The sequence below is a fragment of the Strix uralensis genome, chromosome Z (genome assembly GCF_047716275.1).
Source record: "Strix uralensis isolate ZFMK-TIS-50842 chromosome Z, bStrUra1, whole genome shotgun sequence".
Taxonomy (NCBI): domain Eukaryota; kingdom Metazoa; phylum Chordata; class Aves; order Strigiformes; family Strigidae; genus Strix; species Strix uralensis.
In genome coordinates, this window is record NC_134012.1 from 33236474 (window position 1) to 33249961 (window position 13488).

A 13488-nucleotide genomic window follows, 5' to 3' on the forward strand; every position below is an offset into this window, starting at 1 on the left:
ACCTGGTCCAAGATCTAAAAAGATCAGGTTAGGAAGGCCAAAGCCCTGACAGAATTAAATCTGTCCAGGTGTGTCAAGGGCAACAAAAAGGCTTCTGTAGGCACGGTGGTGAGAAAAGGAAGACTCGGACAAATGTGGGCCCTCTCCAGAAGAAAACAGGAGACCTGGTTACCTGGGATATGGAGAAGACTGAGGTACTCAATGACTTTTTTCCCTCAGTCTTCGCCAGCAAGTGTTCCAGCCACAAGGCTCAAGGTGCAGAAAGCAAAGGTGGAGACCAGAAGAAGGAAGAACCACCCACTGTAGGAAAAGATCAGGTACAAGACCATGTAAGGAACTTGAAGGTTCACAAGTCCATGAGACCTGATGAAATGCATCCACAGGTCCTGAGGGAACTGATGGATGAAGTGGCTAAGCCACTATCCCTCATATTTGAGAAGTCATGGCAGTCTGGTGAAGTTCCTGCTGACAGGAAAAGGGGAAACCTAATGTTATTTTTAAAACAGAAAAAAGGAAGACCTGGGGAACTGCAGGCCCAACAGTCTCACCTCTCTGCCTGGCAAGATCATGGAGCTGATCCTCCTGGAAACTATGCAACGGCACAGAGAAAATAAGGAGGTAATTGGTGACTTCCAACACGGCTTCCCTAAGGACAAATCATGATTGACAAATGTAGTGACCTTCTACAATGGGGTTACAGTGTTGGTGGATAAGGGAAAATAATCTTACATCATCTACCTGGACTTGTGCAAAGCATTTGACACTGTCCTACATGACATCCCTGTCTCTAAATTGGAGAGACATGGATTTTATGGATGGACCACTCAGTGGATAAGGAATTGGCTGGATGGTACCACCCAAAGGATTGCTGTCAATGACTCGATGTCCAAGAGGAGAATGGTGATGAGTGGTGTTCCTCAGGGGTCAGTATTGGAACCAGTGTTGTTTAACATCTTTGTTGGTGACATGGACAGTGGGATTGAGTGCACCCTCTGCAAGTTTGCTGACAACACCAAGTTGTGTGGTGCGGTCAACACACTGGAGGGAAGGGATGGCATCCAGAGGGACCTTGACAGGCTTGAGAGATAGGCCCATGCAAACCTCATGAAATTCAACAAGACCAAGTGCAAGGCCCTGAACATAGGTTGGGGCAATTCCAAGCACAAATGCAGGCTGAGTGATGAGTGAATTGAGACCAGTGCTGCAGGGATGGACTTGGGGGTATCAGTGAATGAAGAACTGATTATGAGCCAGCAATGTGTGCTCACAACCTAGAAAACCAAACACATCCTGGGCTACATCAAAAGAACTGTGACCAGCAGGTCGAGGGAGGTGATTCTGCCCCTCTGCTCCACTCTTGTGAGACCCCACTCTGGGGCCCCCAGCATAAGAAAGACATGGACTTGCTCGAGCAGGTCCAGAGGAGGCCACAAAGATGATCAGGGGGCTGGAGCACCTCCCTTATAAGGACAGGCTGAGAGAGTCTGGGTTGTTCAGCCTGGAAAGAGAAGGCTCCAGGGAGACTTTATAGCAGCCTTCCAGTACCTAAAGGAGGGTCTACAGGAAAGATAGGGAGGAACACTTTGTCAGGGACTGTAGTGATAGGATGAGGGATAATGGGTTTAAACTGAAAGAACATAGATTTAGATTAGATATAAGGAAGAAATTCTTTCCCGTGAGAGTGGTGAGACACTGGAAGAAGTTGCCCAGAGAAGTTGTGGATGCTTTCTCCCTGGATGCGTTCAAGGCCATGAACATCTGGGGCTTTGAGTAATCTTGTCTAGTGAAAGGTGTCCTTGGCTATGTCATGGCGGTTGGAAGTAGATGATCTTTAAGGCCTCTTTCAATCCAAACCACTTTATGATCCTATGATTACTTCAGCTAATCCTTTAAGAAACTTACAAAGAGATTCCTAAACCCAGTTAATATAAAATTTTCTCCAACTACTCTAGAAACTATTCACTATTATTACTGATAGCACTTGTATGAACCTCCTGATTATATCTGAGTATTTTAGCCTATAAATAATAGCATCATCACACTTTCTGTTATTCATATATCTTTAGGATTCTAATAGCTATTGATACATATAGAAAAGATGGGGTTTAATCATATTTAAAATACCACACACTAATCCTTGAGTATGGAGCAATAACCCCTCACCCCCAAAGTCAGTATTAGCCTATGAGTGAAAAATGTTTATGACTCACTGTAACACTTCCCTGTTTCAAACCACTGTCATTAATGTAAGGACTGCATAAGCAGTAAAGAGTGAAGTAGTTACCACTACTACGGGTCATGTTACACACACTAGGAAGTGTGTGTTAGCAGCTGTAACTATTCTTATTGACACTTCTTCTGTAACAGTATTGGGTTTTTTTGTAAACATCACATCTGGGAAAACAGTAATTCTTTGCTTAGACTGTTATTATTGCATTATGGATAACAATCAATTTTTGACTTTGTGTAGAAATTTTGTTTCTTACCACAAATTGAAAAAGTTGCAGTCCAACAAATCAGTGGAGAATGCATGTAACAAGATTTATTTTTAAATTGTTGAGAAAGTGAATACTTATGGTATTTTTGTGAGCAGACTTCTGCAAAAGCCTTTTTGAGCATGAGGCTATGGTAATCAAAGACCAAAAATGCTGGTAAAATGTATGTTTTCATATGGTCCTTCTTTATTGATTAACATATTAAACCGTTCCCAGTTCTTCTGTTTCTATGAATATATTTACAGAATCATTTCTTATTATTAAGATTGATCATGGATATTTCATTTTATATGTTGGCATTTATGATTTTATCCTTACATGCTAATGCTCCTGGTTGATATAACTGTACTGGAGGTATTATTATGCTGACAGAAGCAGATTTTGGACAGCAGAAATGGATTAATATCACTCCATAAATAGCTGGTAAGTCACATGAGAAGTAAAGAATAACTTAAGACAGGCTGTGATCTATTTAAGAAACCTTGCTTATATTCGTAAATTTTAGAATTCTCTGTTTTAAGTGTTAATGTTAAATTTTACAAAGAGTAGTACTTTATCAGTAGTAACTGGTAAATAGCTAATCACCTTCTGGAGTAACTTGCACCTTAAACTCCAACTTGAAGGTATGTTTTCTCCCTTCCTCTGCACTTTGTAGCAGCAATAAACAATAAGAGAAAATACTTCTGCATTAGTACATTCTGTCACTCTGTGTTTATAAATGCTATTTTTTACTGACTAGTTAATGTTAAGATTGGTAACATGGTGCTTACAGGATGGAGAGAATCACAGCAATGAAACCAATTAGTCTAATTAGCCCTTTCATCTCAGTACAACTCCTGTGAAATACAGAACCTGATTCTCATGTCACAGACTTGTAGTGATTCTGTCAGAAACATGCATTAGTTGTAAATTAGAGTGTTCTGGAAAGATCTATTAAAAAAATCTTCAATTTCATTTTAAAGCAAAGCAGTTCCTACAGATTGTGCACTAGTGACTTCGACAATGTAATTACAGACTACCTTCCCCACTGCATTTGCTTCTTTTTTATACTTAAGATTTTAAATCCAGAAGTTTTTCATGGTTTTAACTCCTATGGAATATTATTGTGCTCATACAAATAAATAGTAACATAATTAGCCAGAGCTTTGTAATAAAATCAATAAAAACTTGGGAAAAAGAAAAAAGAATAGAGAGATCAATGCTATCATTTAACTAGCAAGACCCAAATCACACAAATTAGAATAGTTAATATTCTGAAATGTCCTTTAAATATATTTATTATTCCCACATGTTTGTGTATAAATATGCCAGTTCCTTCAAATACTAATACAGGCATTGAAATGTCTACTGATTTTAATTTACGGGTATAAATAGGATTATGGAAGCCAAGTACTTGCTTGATATTACTTTGTTAAACAGCCCCATCAGCTTTAAGGACTATTGTATGTAATAAAATTAATACTTGTATCTGCAGATCAGAGCAATTATTGTTATTTTTTTTTAGTGTTTTAATTTCTTTTAAGACAATGAATGGAGGGGAGGGGAACAAAATCTGTCTCTTTGGTAACAGAATCTATTTTCAAAAAAATAGGACCTTCATAGATTCTTGTTTTCAGAGATTTTCTGTCTACTTTGAGCAGTATCTTTTACTAAGCCCAAGAGAAGCAAGGTATGAAGGAAGAGCAAGGCACAGAAGATGGTCTTTACCCATTTACAGTTACAGTATCTGTTAATCCACAATGTAGAATGGGAAGCACCCATTGTGCTCAAAGATGGTCTCTTTAACATAGTGTACTCAATGCTGGGTGTACTGAAAATGTCTTTGTGTGTGTGTGTATATGCACGTGTGTAAATGCAATGTTCAACACTGTTTACACCAGCTTTAAATCTCATTTGACTATGGCCAAACACAGGCATAATGCTCCACTGCTACAAAGATATGGCAGAATTTAGTTTCCCTTCCTGGCAGTGGTGGTCTGCGCCCATTTGATTCTTTCAGCCACATAGAGATAAGACAGAGAAGAGAGTTCCAGAAACAGGAAAAAAGTGGTTTGGTCCATTTCAGCCTCACAAGTACAATCTGGTTTTTTTTTTTTTTTTTTCTCCTGTTCAGGTAAAGTCCTTACTTTCTGAATATCAGCAAATAGTTTATTCTCACTATGCTGAAAGTATTTATCTTTCTCATTTTCTGTTTGTTTGTTTATTATTTTGTCAAGTAAATGGCAATTACTTCTACATTGTCTACATGCTTGAAAACTTCACCTTCTGAAATATCTCTTCTGCTGAGTGACAGCACATGCCTATGTGAATAAACACACAAGCTCACACATACACAGATACATTACTGAAGGTTCAGTGATCTGTACACAAGACAAGTTTGTGAAAAATTTGTGTTTGCATCAGTAACCAATAAGACTCTTACACATAGACCTTTTCTATTGCTCTCAGTTTGCATAGCTCTGTGAAAAAAAGCTTTGAACTCTTATACCCTTAAATGTAGTCATACAGGTAAGCTGAGTCAGCATGAGAGTCTAGTTTTCTGAGCTGCACATACCCCCAAAATTAAAGTTCTCTACATCATACATGAACTTTAGTAGCACCGTGAGATCCCCTGATACAACTTTTGATGGTATAAAGGATCAACAGCCAATTAAATTGCTGTAGGTTACCAGTGTCATATGTATCTGTCTCCTACAGAAACAAAATTTGCAAGGAATCTCATTTAGAAATAGCAAATTAACAGTTTCTATATTATATCGACATTTCAAATCTATTGCATGTTTCCACTGGGAATCTCAAGTTGGCTGTTTCTCTAGTTTCATCAAAAAAACTGTCTGCACACCTTTATCAGTTAAGGATTTATATGCTAACAACTACAGAGATGTGATTAACACCAACCCCTCCAGCACTATCTTTAATAGCATTATGGTGATGAACCCTCCACCACTTCAGAATGTTCTTGTCCTTTCTTCATTTTAATTGGCTGTGTACATTGTCTTGCTTCACTTGGCAACACAAAAACAAAACACGTAACCACAGATGTGAAAATGAGTTACTGTTTTCTTTGGGATGGAGTCTTGTTTTAGCACACTAAAAGCACCAGAAAGTATGTTTGCACCTTCTCTGCTAAAATCCTGCACACAGATACCTTTAAATATAAGGTGCACTGATTAATAGAATATTTTTTTAAATAATGTTTTCTCACTCCATGCAAATATATATATCTGCCCTGCAATAGACATCACTTCATAGAAGCTCTGTAAATAACAATAAGGTTTTGAAGTGAATCAGGCAAAATATTCAGACTGGCAGTTTACTTTTTGTTTGGGTGAATGAGTAACTTAAAGACAATTAACATTGAAAGATAATAACCTTACGAGAGAGTTATTGATCTGACAGTCCTATCTTTTAGTACCATGCATCATATTTAAAATGAAATGTTTTCTCCAGCACCTACAAGCAATCAATTATTGTAAATGATCTACAACACACTAGTAATGTGATCTTTCCAAGGGAACATATTTACTTCAGTTATTTTCCCAGAAGAAAATATTTTTTTATGACACCAAAAAGCCAGAAAAGCAAGAGATAAATAAAGACTAAAAGTAATAAAAACCTTCTAGAAAATGGTCATCCTCCAAATGAAAAGTTGTTTATTATTGACATTATTGCACAGGCTTATCCATATTCTCTTGTATCCATATTCTCTTGTTAGTCTTTTTTGTGACATCTGGTTATCTCACAGTCATTACTGGATTCAAACTTTTTAATGATACTTTGTGGTAAAGACTCATCACTTTCATTTCACAGAAAGAAAAACAACCCACAAAATTAACTAGACCTCCTTAATTTTCAGAAGGATTTTCTTTTCAGTTTTTACTCCAACATTTTCAGCATTTTTTCCAGGGACTAGACCATATGAAATATTTAAACACTAAATGTAGGAAAGACTCTAACCCAGGACTCTCTCCTTTTACCTGTAGGTGAAGCTTGTCTGAGTCAAAATGATGCCCAGTTTGTGAGCGTTGATGAGGTTTAGGTAGGAAATAAGTACTGAGTTGTCCAGCTCTAGCAAGATGCATTTGGGACAAGCAAAGACATTGAACTCCAGAAACCAAAAAGCATTTTAAGGTTGGAAACAGAATCTCCCAGTTCTCAAGTGTTACACATTCAGCCTTGTAGCTTAAGATTTTCTTCCTGACAGAAAATCTAGACTTTACTGGAAAAAGGATAGAAATAATTCAAATAATAGAACTCCTGAACTATTCAATCACCATCAATCTCTTTATTTAATTTACACTTTATCTATCATTTTATTACTTTAATACATATTCATATTTTCATATGATTAATTATAAATATAATATTTATGGATTAAAATTTTTCCTTAACATCTAAGAACCTTTTCAATGTAAATCTCTTACAACAGTTGTACTTTATTCATATCAAGAGAAATTATTCATTTCTTAAGGAAATTTCCTGCAAATGTAAATAGTTAATATTCAGATTACAAGTAATGACCGTTCGTGAACTTTGATCAAGCATCAACAATTGCTGTCTCATGAAATGGCTAAGAAAATATTCTCTGTTGCTACTTTGGTTAAACATCTCTACAATTTAAACACAATATTGTCTGTATGAAAATAAAACCTATCTGTCTGGAATATGAGAATATTTATAGCATATTATCAATAATGAACCCAAAGCCAAACAAGCAGAGCATGGTGGCAAAGTACTGATGTGAGGCTGCAGATTGTAACAAGCACTTAGGGCACCTGTCTAAGAGCACAAACATTTAGAGTTCCATCTGTGCTCTGGAACCATGCTGCAAGCTGTTTACCCACACAGAAACATATATTTATCATCTTATTCATTCTGGAAAGTCAAAAGCAACTACATGTGATAGTAGTCGCTTCATGATCTGAGTGTTGCTTGGTACAGAGACAGATGTGTCTTCAGTAGACTAGTTCAAGCATTCCATGAGATGATCACACCTTATTCCTTTCATGAAAAACACTGATATCTTTTCATGTTTTTGCTTCCACCCTAAGACCTTATACAGGTACTATGCAGAAATACATGGCTATCATTGTCTCCCTATTGTCTGTAATCACCTTTATTTCAAGGGAGACTAAGTTGGATTTTGTATTAATAAAAAACCAAACTGATGCTGATATATAATTGAACATGATTTAATTGCTAAAATCAAAATTCCCAAATAAATTACTACTGCACAGTGTATAAGTCTTTTAAAAATCACTAACATTTGGAAAAAAAAAAAAGCCTATAATGACTGAAGACATTTTTAAATAATTTTGAAATCAGAAAAAAAAAAGAAAGTTTATTTTATCACCATGTTGAGAAAGGTTTTATTGAATGATGATCCTGGTTTTTGATCATATAATTAAAGACAGATAGCAGTAAACCTTCAAATTTCAAATCCTTAGTTATACCACATTCAGATACCCTTTTTTTCCCCCTGAGAAATTACAAATGCATTCGTGGTTCAATTTAAATTCTATTTCATTTTTTTGTGATGATACTGGGAGAAGGAAAAGGGAAAAAAATCACAGTGAAATGCTCCATTTATAAAAGGTAGGTGAAAATAAGCTTCTTGAAAGAGAATACAAAATCGTTTCAGTTTCTGGGAAAGCACATTTATGTGTTTTTTTATACACAGTAATGCCTACTTTTGTTACAAGAGTTGCACAGACATTTCACACTAATCAATAGTGGAGTATTGATCTAAATGATAATATGATCTCCCATCAATGAGGAGGAGTATATTAGGGAACCTATATTTCTGTAAGCATATGGTGTTTGTTTGGTGGTGAAGTCCAATATTATTATCTGTAACCTTTGTGCTCTGTACTGTTACTGTTAAATAAGAAGAGAATTCTCTAAAAATAAACATGAAAGAACGCAACCTAAATATGCCATCAAGAAACTGTGCCCTAGAGAAGATCTTCAAAGCTCTATGTGTGTATAATCAAGCATTTTTTACCAGACATCGAAGCCTCCTATTAACATTCTTGTGCAGAAAAAGAAAGTTAACAGTACATTCTCCTTTACATGCTATAGTATTCTTCTTATGTTAACTTTTTTGTAAATGAAAGCATTTTTAAAACAATTTCCATAATGGATTTATTTGTCAAGCATTTTTGTCAACTTTGGTTGACTCATGATCCATGTGATGAACAGCCCCATAAATAGTATAAGTTATGCACCTAGCTCACTGTAATTGCACTGAAAATTGACTCTGCTGTGGCTGTATATGCTATTGCATTCATAATAGAGCAGCTTACAACAATTTTATTCTAGTCAGAGCACTTGGTGGGGGAAGAGGAAGAAAAAGCATGTGGAAAGAGACACACTCAAACAAGGACTGAGTAATTCACCAGAGGCTGTAGAAGGAAATGGAGCAGAATCATGAACAGAATGGAAGTCTGCTGACTCCCACTACCTCCCGCTAACCACTACAGCATGATGCCTCACACTTGTGATGGATGAGACAGTGCAAGTTATCTTAATGAGAAGTAGAAAAAACTGGGATACTATTCCTTCACCCCTATTATTTAATTAAAAATTGTTTATTCATAGTGCACTGAAACCAGAAGATAAATATTTAATGAAAAGTATTCTTAAAATAAACTCAAAAGTCTTTCAGGTATTGTAAAGTTCCCTTGCTTGTTAACTTTTCTCAAAGTGTTCACCTGAACAGTTAAGTGAGATCTGTTATGATCAGGGAATTAACTCTATACATGTACAACAACTCTTAGTAGCATTGTAAGGAATTACCTAATGTAACAGAAGAATATTTACCAAAGTCTTGAAGTCTTCAGAAAAAATGAATGCTCATTAGTTTAGTTAATAGTGAGGAAAGGGGCACAGAAATAAATTTAGGTAAGGAAGAGGAGAAAAGGCAAAAAAAAAAAAAAAGAAACACATGAGGGGGAAACAGATACCTTTAACCAAAACAAATTAAAAAGAAAAAAGCAAAGAGACTGAAAGACAACCTGATGAACGAAGATGTATGAGGAGTGATAAAGAGGATGAACATGAAGAAAAATAAAGTGAAAAATAACTTGAGAACAAGGTTAACGTTATTTAATATGTGGTCATAAACTTTTCAACTTGCTGCTGCCAAATGGCATGATACAAATTTACTTTATACTACATGTTTCTAGTATTGCTTAATAACACTTGCACAATGCAAATAACGTTTGCATATAACCACAGTGAGACATTTCTCAGTCCCATGCTACCAACACCTTTTCATCAGCACCTTATTTAGAAACTGGTATCAAAGTGATATGTGATTTTGCGTGGTCTAGTTAGAAAACTTGATTATTGAATAAAAGATCATCAAATTCCTGCTGAAAACAAGGACTACTGAGTAAAGATAAATCCATTTTCAGTGAAAGGTGGTCTTAAGTTATGGAAGAGAGGAGAACATACATTTCATAACATAATTCTACATCAAACCAGCCTCCTGAGTAAAACAAAAAAAGAAAAAAAAAATTCAGAAATCTTTCCATTGAGAGGTTACACAATCCTGCTGTGACTACTTAAGACAGGGTTATTTCGTTCCTTTATTTCCTTTCTCCTGGTATATCTCTATGCTACTTGTTAGTAACTAACAGTTACAGATCTTTCTCTCTCCTGGTAAAACCAGAGGCAAAACAGCAGGAGGGAAAACTTCCCTTGAGAACATAGTCCAACAAAAAACGTCATAGACAGGTAGAACTGAGACCTTGTGAACCTTGTACCACTTAGCAGTGCTATGCATCGTTTCTCTTTGCCTTTTGGATGGTGAACTCTCTGTCTTCATAGATGCAGTTAATAGGTGTGCTGTTCTTAAAACAGTGGAGCTCTAAGAACTCTGAAATTTCCTAGACAACATCGCAATACCGTGAACACAGACTGACACCAGACTTAATTCCTTTGTTTTCATGAAGTTTTATGAACAATAAATTTGAAGAGAAACCTCAAATCATTAAAACAGACATTTAAAAAAAAAAAAAAAAGACAAAAGAAAAAAAAGAAAAGAAAAAAATATTACCTCTGTTACTTCTTAAGAACTTCTCAACCTGAATCCAGACCAACAAAGTTACGTTGCCTGTCATTCCTATGTGCCAGCACTAAACAGTTTAAAACACATTTGGAAGCAGTAAGCATAAAATCGGAACATCTGTCCAAGCTGCCCTCAAACCCTGGCTGAGTCTTAGCAGTTCCTCTACTGCTAAATCGTTTTCCATCTTAACTCTGCTTTCCAGGAAGGCAGCCCTGGAACAGGATCTAACAAGCTACTTCCTTGTCACCTCTGAGCCACAGCTTGTTGATTAAAATGGTCTATAACTTCCTCCTTTCTCCCACCCTCCTTCCCACAGTCTTTCAAATTGCCCTACAAAAAAGCTAAAGGAAGCTGAGTGGGTGCAGTGCTGTCTGAAGGAGACTTGAACCCTAAACCATAAACCCTAAAAGAGCCTTAGTGGGACTAAATTTTCATTGCAGCTTGGATGATTCTGTATTAGAATAAAATAATTCCTGTAAGGATGCCTAGAATTGAATCTCAAAGCTGCTGCTATTCCCTTACATATTCAGTTATGGCTAATTCACTTGCATTAGAGGGATGATGTCAGAGACACCTCAGCAACTTTCCTGTTTGGAAATTTCTAATTCTGCCATGAGTTTGTCTTGAAAGGGAAGAATGTGTGTAGATAAAGAGGATGACACTGTGAAACATTGCCAACACTGTAAGAATGGGCAAAAGGATGACATATATAAATGACATATTGTAAATTAAAATTTGAAATTTTGAAAGGTAACTCATCCACAGTATGAGCTCTAAAGACAGAACTTAAAGACAGCAAAACATAAGCTTAAAGCTGCACATCCAAATGTGTTTAAATTCTCGCTTATTTTGCACATTTGTCCATTTACAAGTACATGTTTATATTATTTAGATTAGCTCTAGCATGTTAAATAGTGAAAGTCAGGTAAGATTAAGTTACATGAAAAACTTGTCAACCTGCAGAAAGAATACAGAGACAAAACCAATGTCTACTTAGATATGCCTTATTTTCTCTATATTTCTCTTTATTAATCAGTATTCTAGTCTCCTGTATTTGGAAGAGTTTGAAGATATATCAAATCAAAGGACAAGAACAACAGAGTAAAATATTGACTGTCCAGGAGACGTAAACAAATAAGTAGATTTAGTTTTATAACAGTTTCTATATTATGAATATCAGAGAGTGCCTTAGATGTGATTCAACAAGACTTCTATGGGCAGATGGTACAGGCATACAAAATTTTTCTGTAACACTAAGAAGGCCATGAAAGTAACATTATTAATCCTGATGACTTCATAAAGAGAAATAAAGGTATTTGGCTTAAATCCCAAACTGCCATTGCTTCTTGCTGATGAAATATGGAGGTAGCAGAAACAGAGTCTTATGTCAGCATTGCACTCTTACCATAATTTAATTCCAGAATATGGGGGCACAAAAGTCCTCTCCACTTGTCCAGTGACATCAAACAAAGTCTGAGATACTGAGTAGCTTGCAAAATGAGGCTATTAGATGTCTCCATGGGTTAAGATAACAGTTGAAGCCACATGCCAAGGGTAAAACATGTTTCCTTGTTGTGAGGTCTCACTCTGCCCTCAATTTCAGTTTTAGTTTAATTCATGGGCAAAATATCTTCATAAAGATAAATGTCTGAAGAAGAGACCATGTCAGTCTTCTAATAGCCCAGACATTTCCATAGATGTAGTTCTCTTCCAGGTGTCATGACACAGATTTCCAGAAACCTATTTTGGTAAGGAGCTTCTGGATGAGAATTTGAGAACACAGCTGTTGTTGCTACCTGCCCAGCTGCCTGCTCTTGCATATACCCTCGTGAATGAGAGGAGGGTCACAAGAGTAGGTTTTGCAGTCAATAATTCACAGACAGGTTGCTGGAGTTTTCTCAGCCACAGGCAGAGGGACCACATACGACAAGGATTATTGTTTTTTAGGCATTTTCAGACTGTTACAAGAATCTGAGCAGAATTTGCCTGCTATTTACTTTGTGCAGAAGTACACTTCCTCCCTAAACTCACACAAAACATACAGAGTTCAGACAGACTCTTATCTCTACAACTCCTAGTCTCCTCCTGGATCTTTTCCAGAACATTATTGTTTAGACATTGACCACACGTCATACGTTGACCACAGAAGAGAAAACTGAAAGCCCGAAGTTATATTATACAGATCCAACCAATAAGAGGAGAATAATACCCTCTGTTAAAGCACTTATAATAATACAAAAAATTTTCTTTTTATTTGCATCTGATATTTATGCTTAGGAACCAAGAGTTGAAGTGTTATTATCTACAGAACATTTATGCCATAGCCACTGATGGAGGGTCACCTATCTTTACGGCTTAGGTGAAATCTTGGTAAAAGATAGGATTTATAGAGATGACAAAACTGACACTAATCTACGCAGGACTGGTGTTGCGTCTTCATCTCCAGACTGGACACCATTACTGTAGAGGAGCAATAAAGATGTTTGAGTCAGAAGATGATTGAATATCAAAATAACATGTTGATTAAATAAACTCCTTAGAAAAGCATTAACAATGTTGAACTCTACAGTGATGGGTCAGGGAAACCTATTGATGTGCTTGATCTGCAGTTTGTCTTCATTTCAAATGTAATTTAATTACCAATAGTAATATTCCTAGAAAGAATTAATCTCAAAGTGTGGGAATATAGATGTCAGTCTTACTCTAACTTTTTGTTTAGAGACCCTAAAGAAAGTGCTCTTATTTCCACGATATTTTCAAAGTCTCAGTCCTGAAATTTTCAGTATCTTTCTTGTTATATTTTGTGTTACCAGACAAAAGCAGCAATGGGAGAAAAGTGTATGAAGTCAGACTCACGCTCAGATATTGATTAGTGTCTTAGTTATCCATCAAGGATTTAGCATGCTGACTGATGGAAAA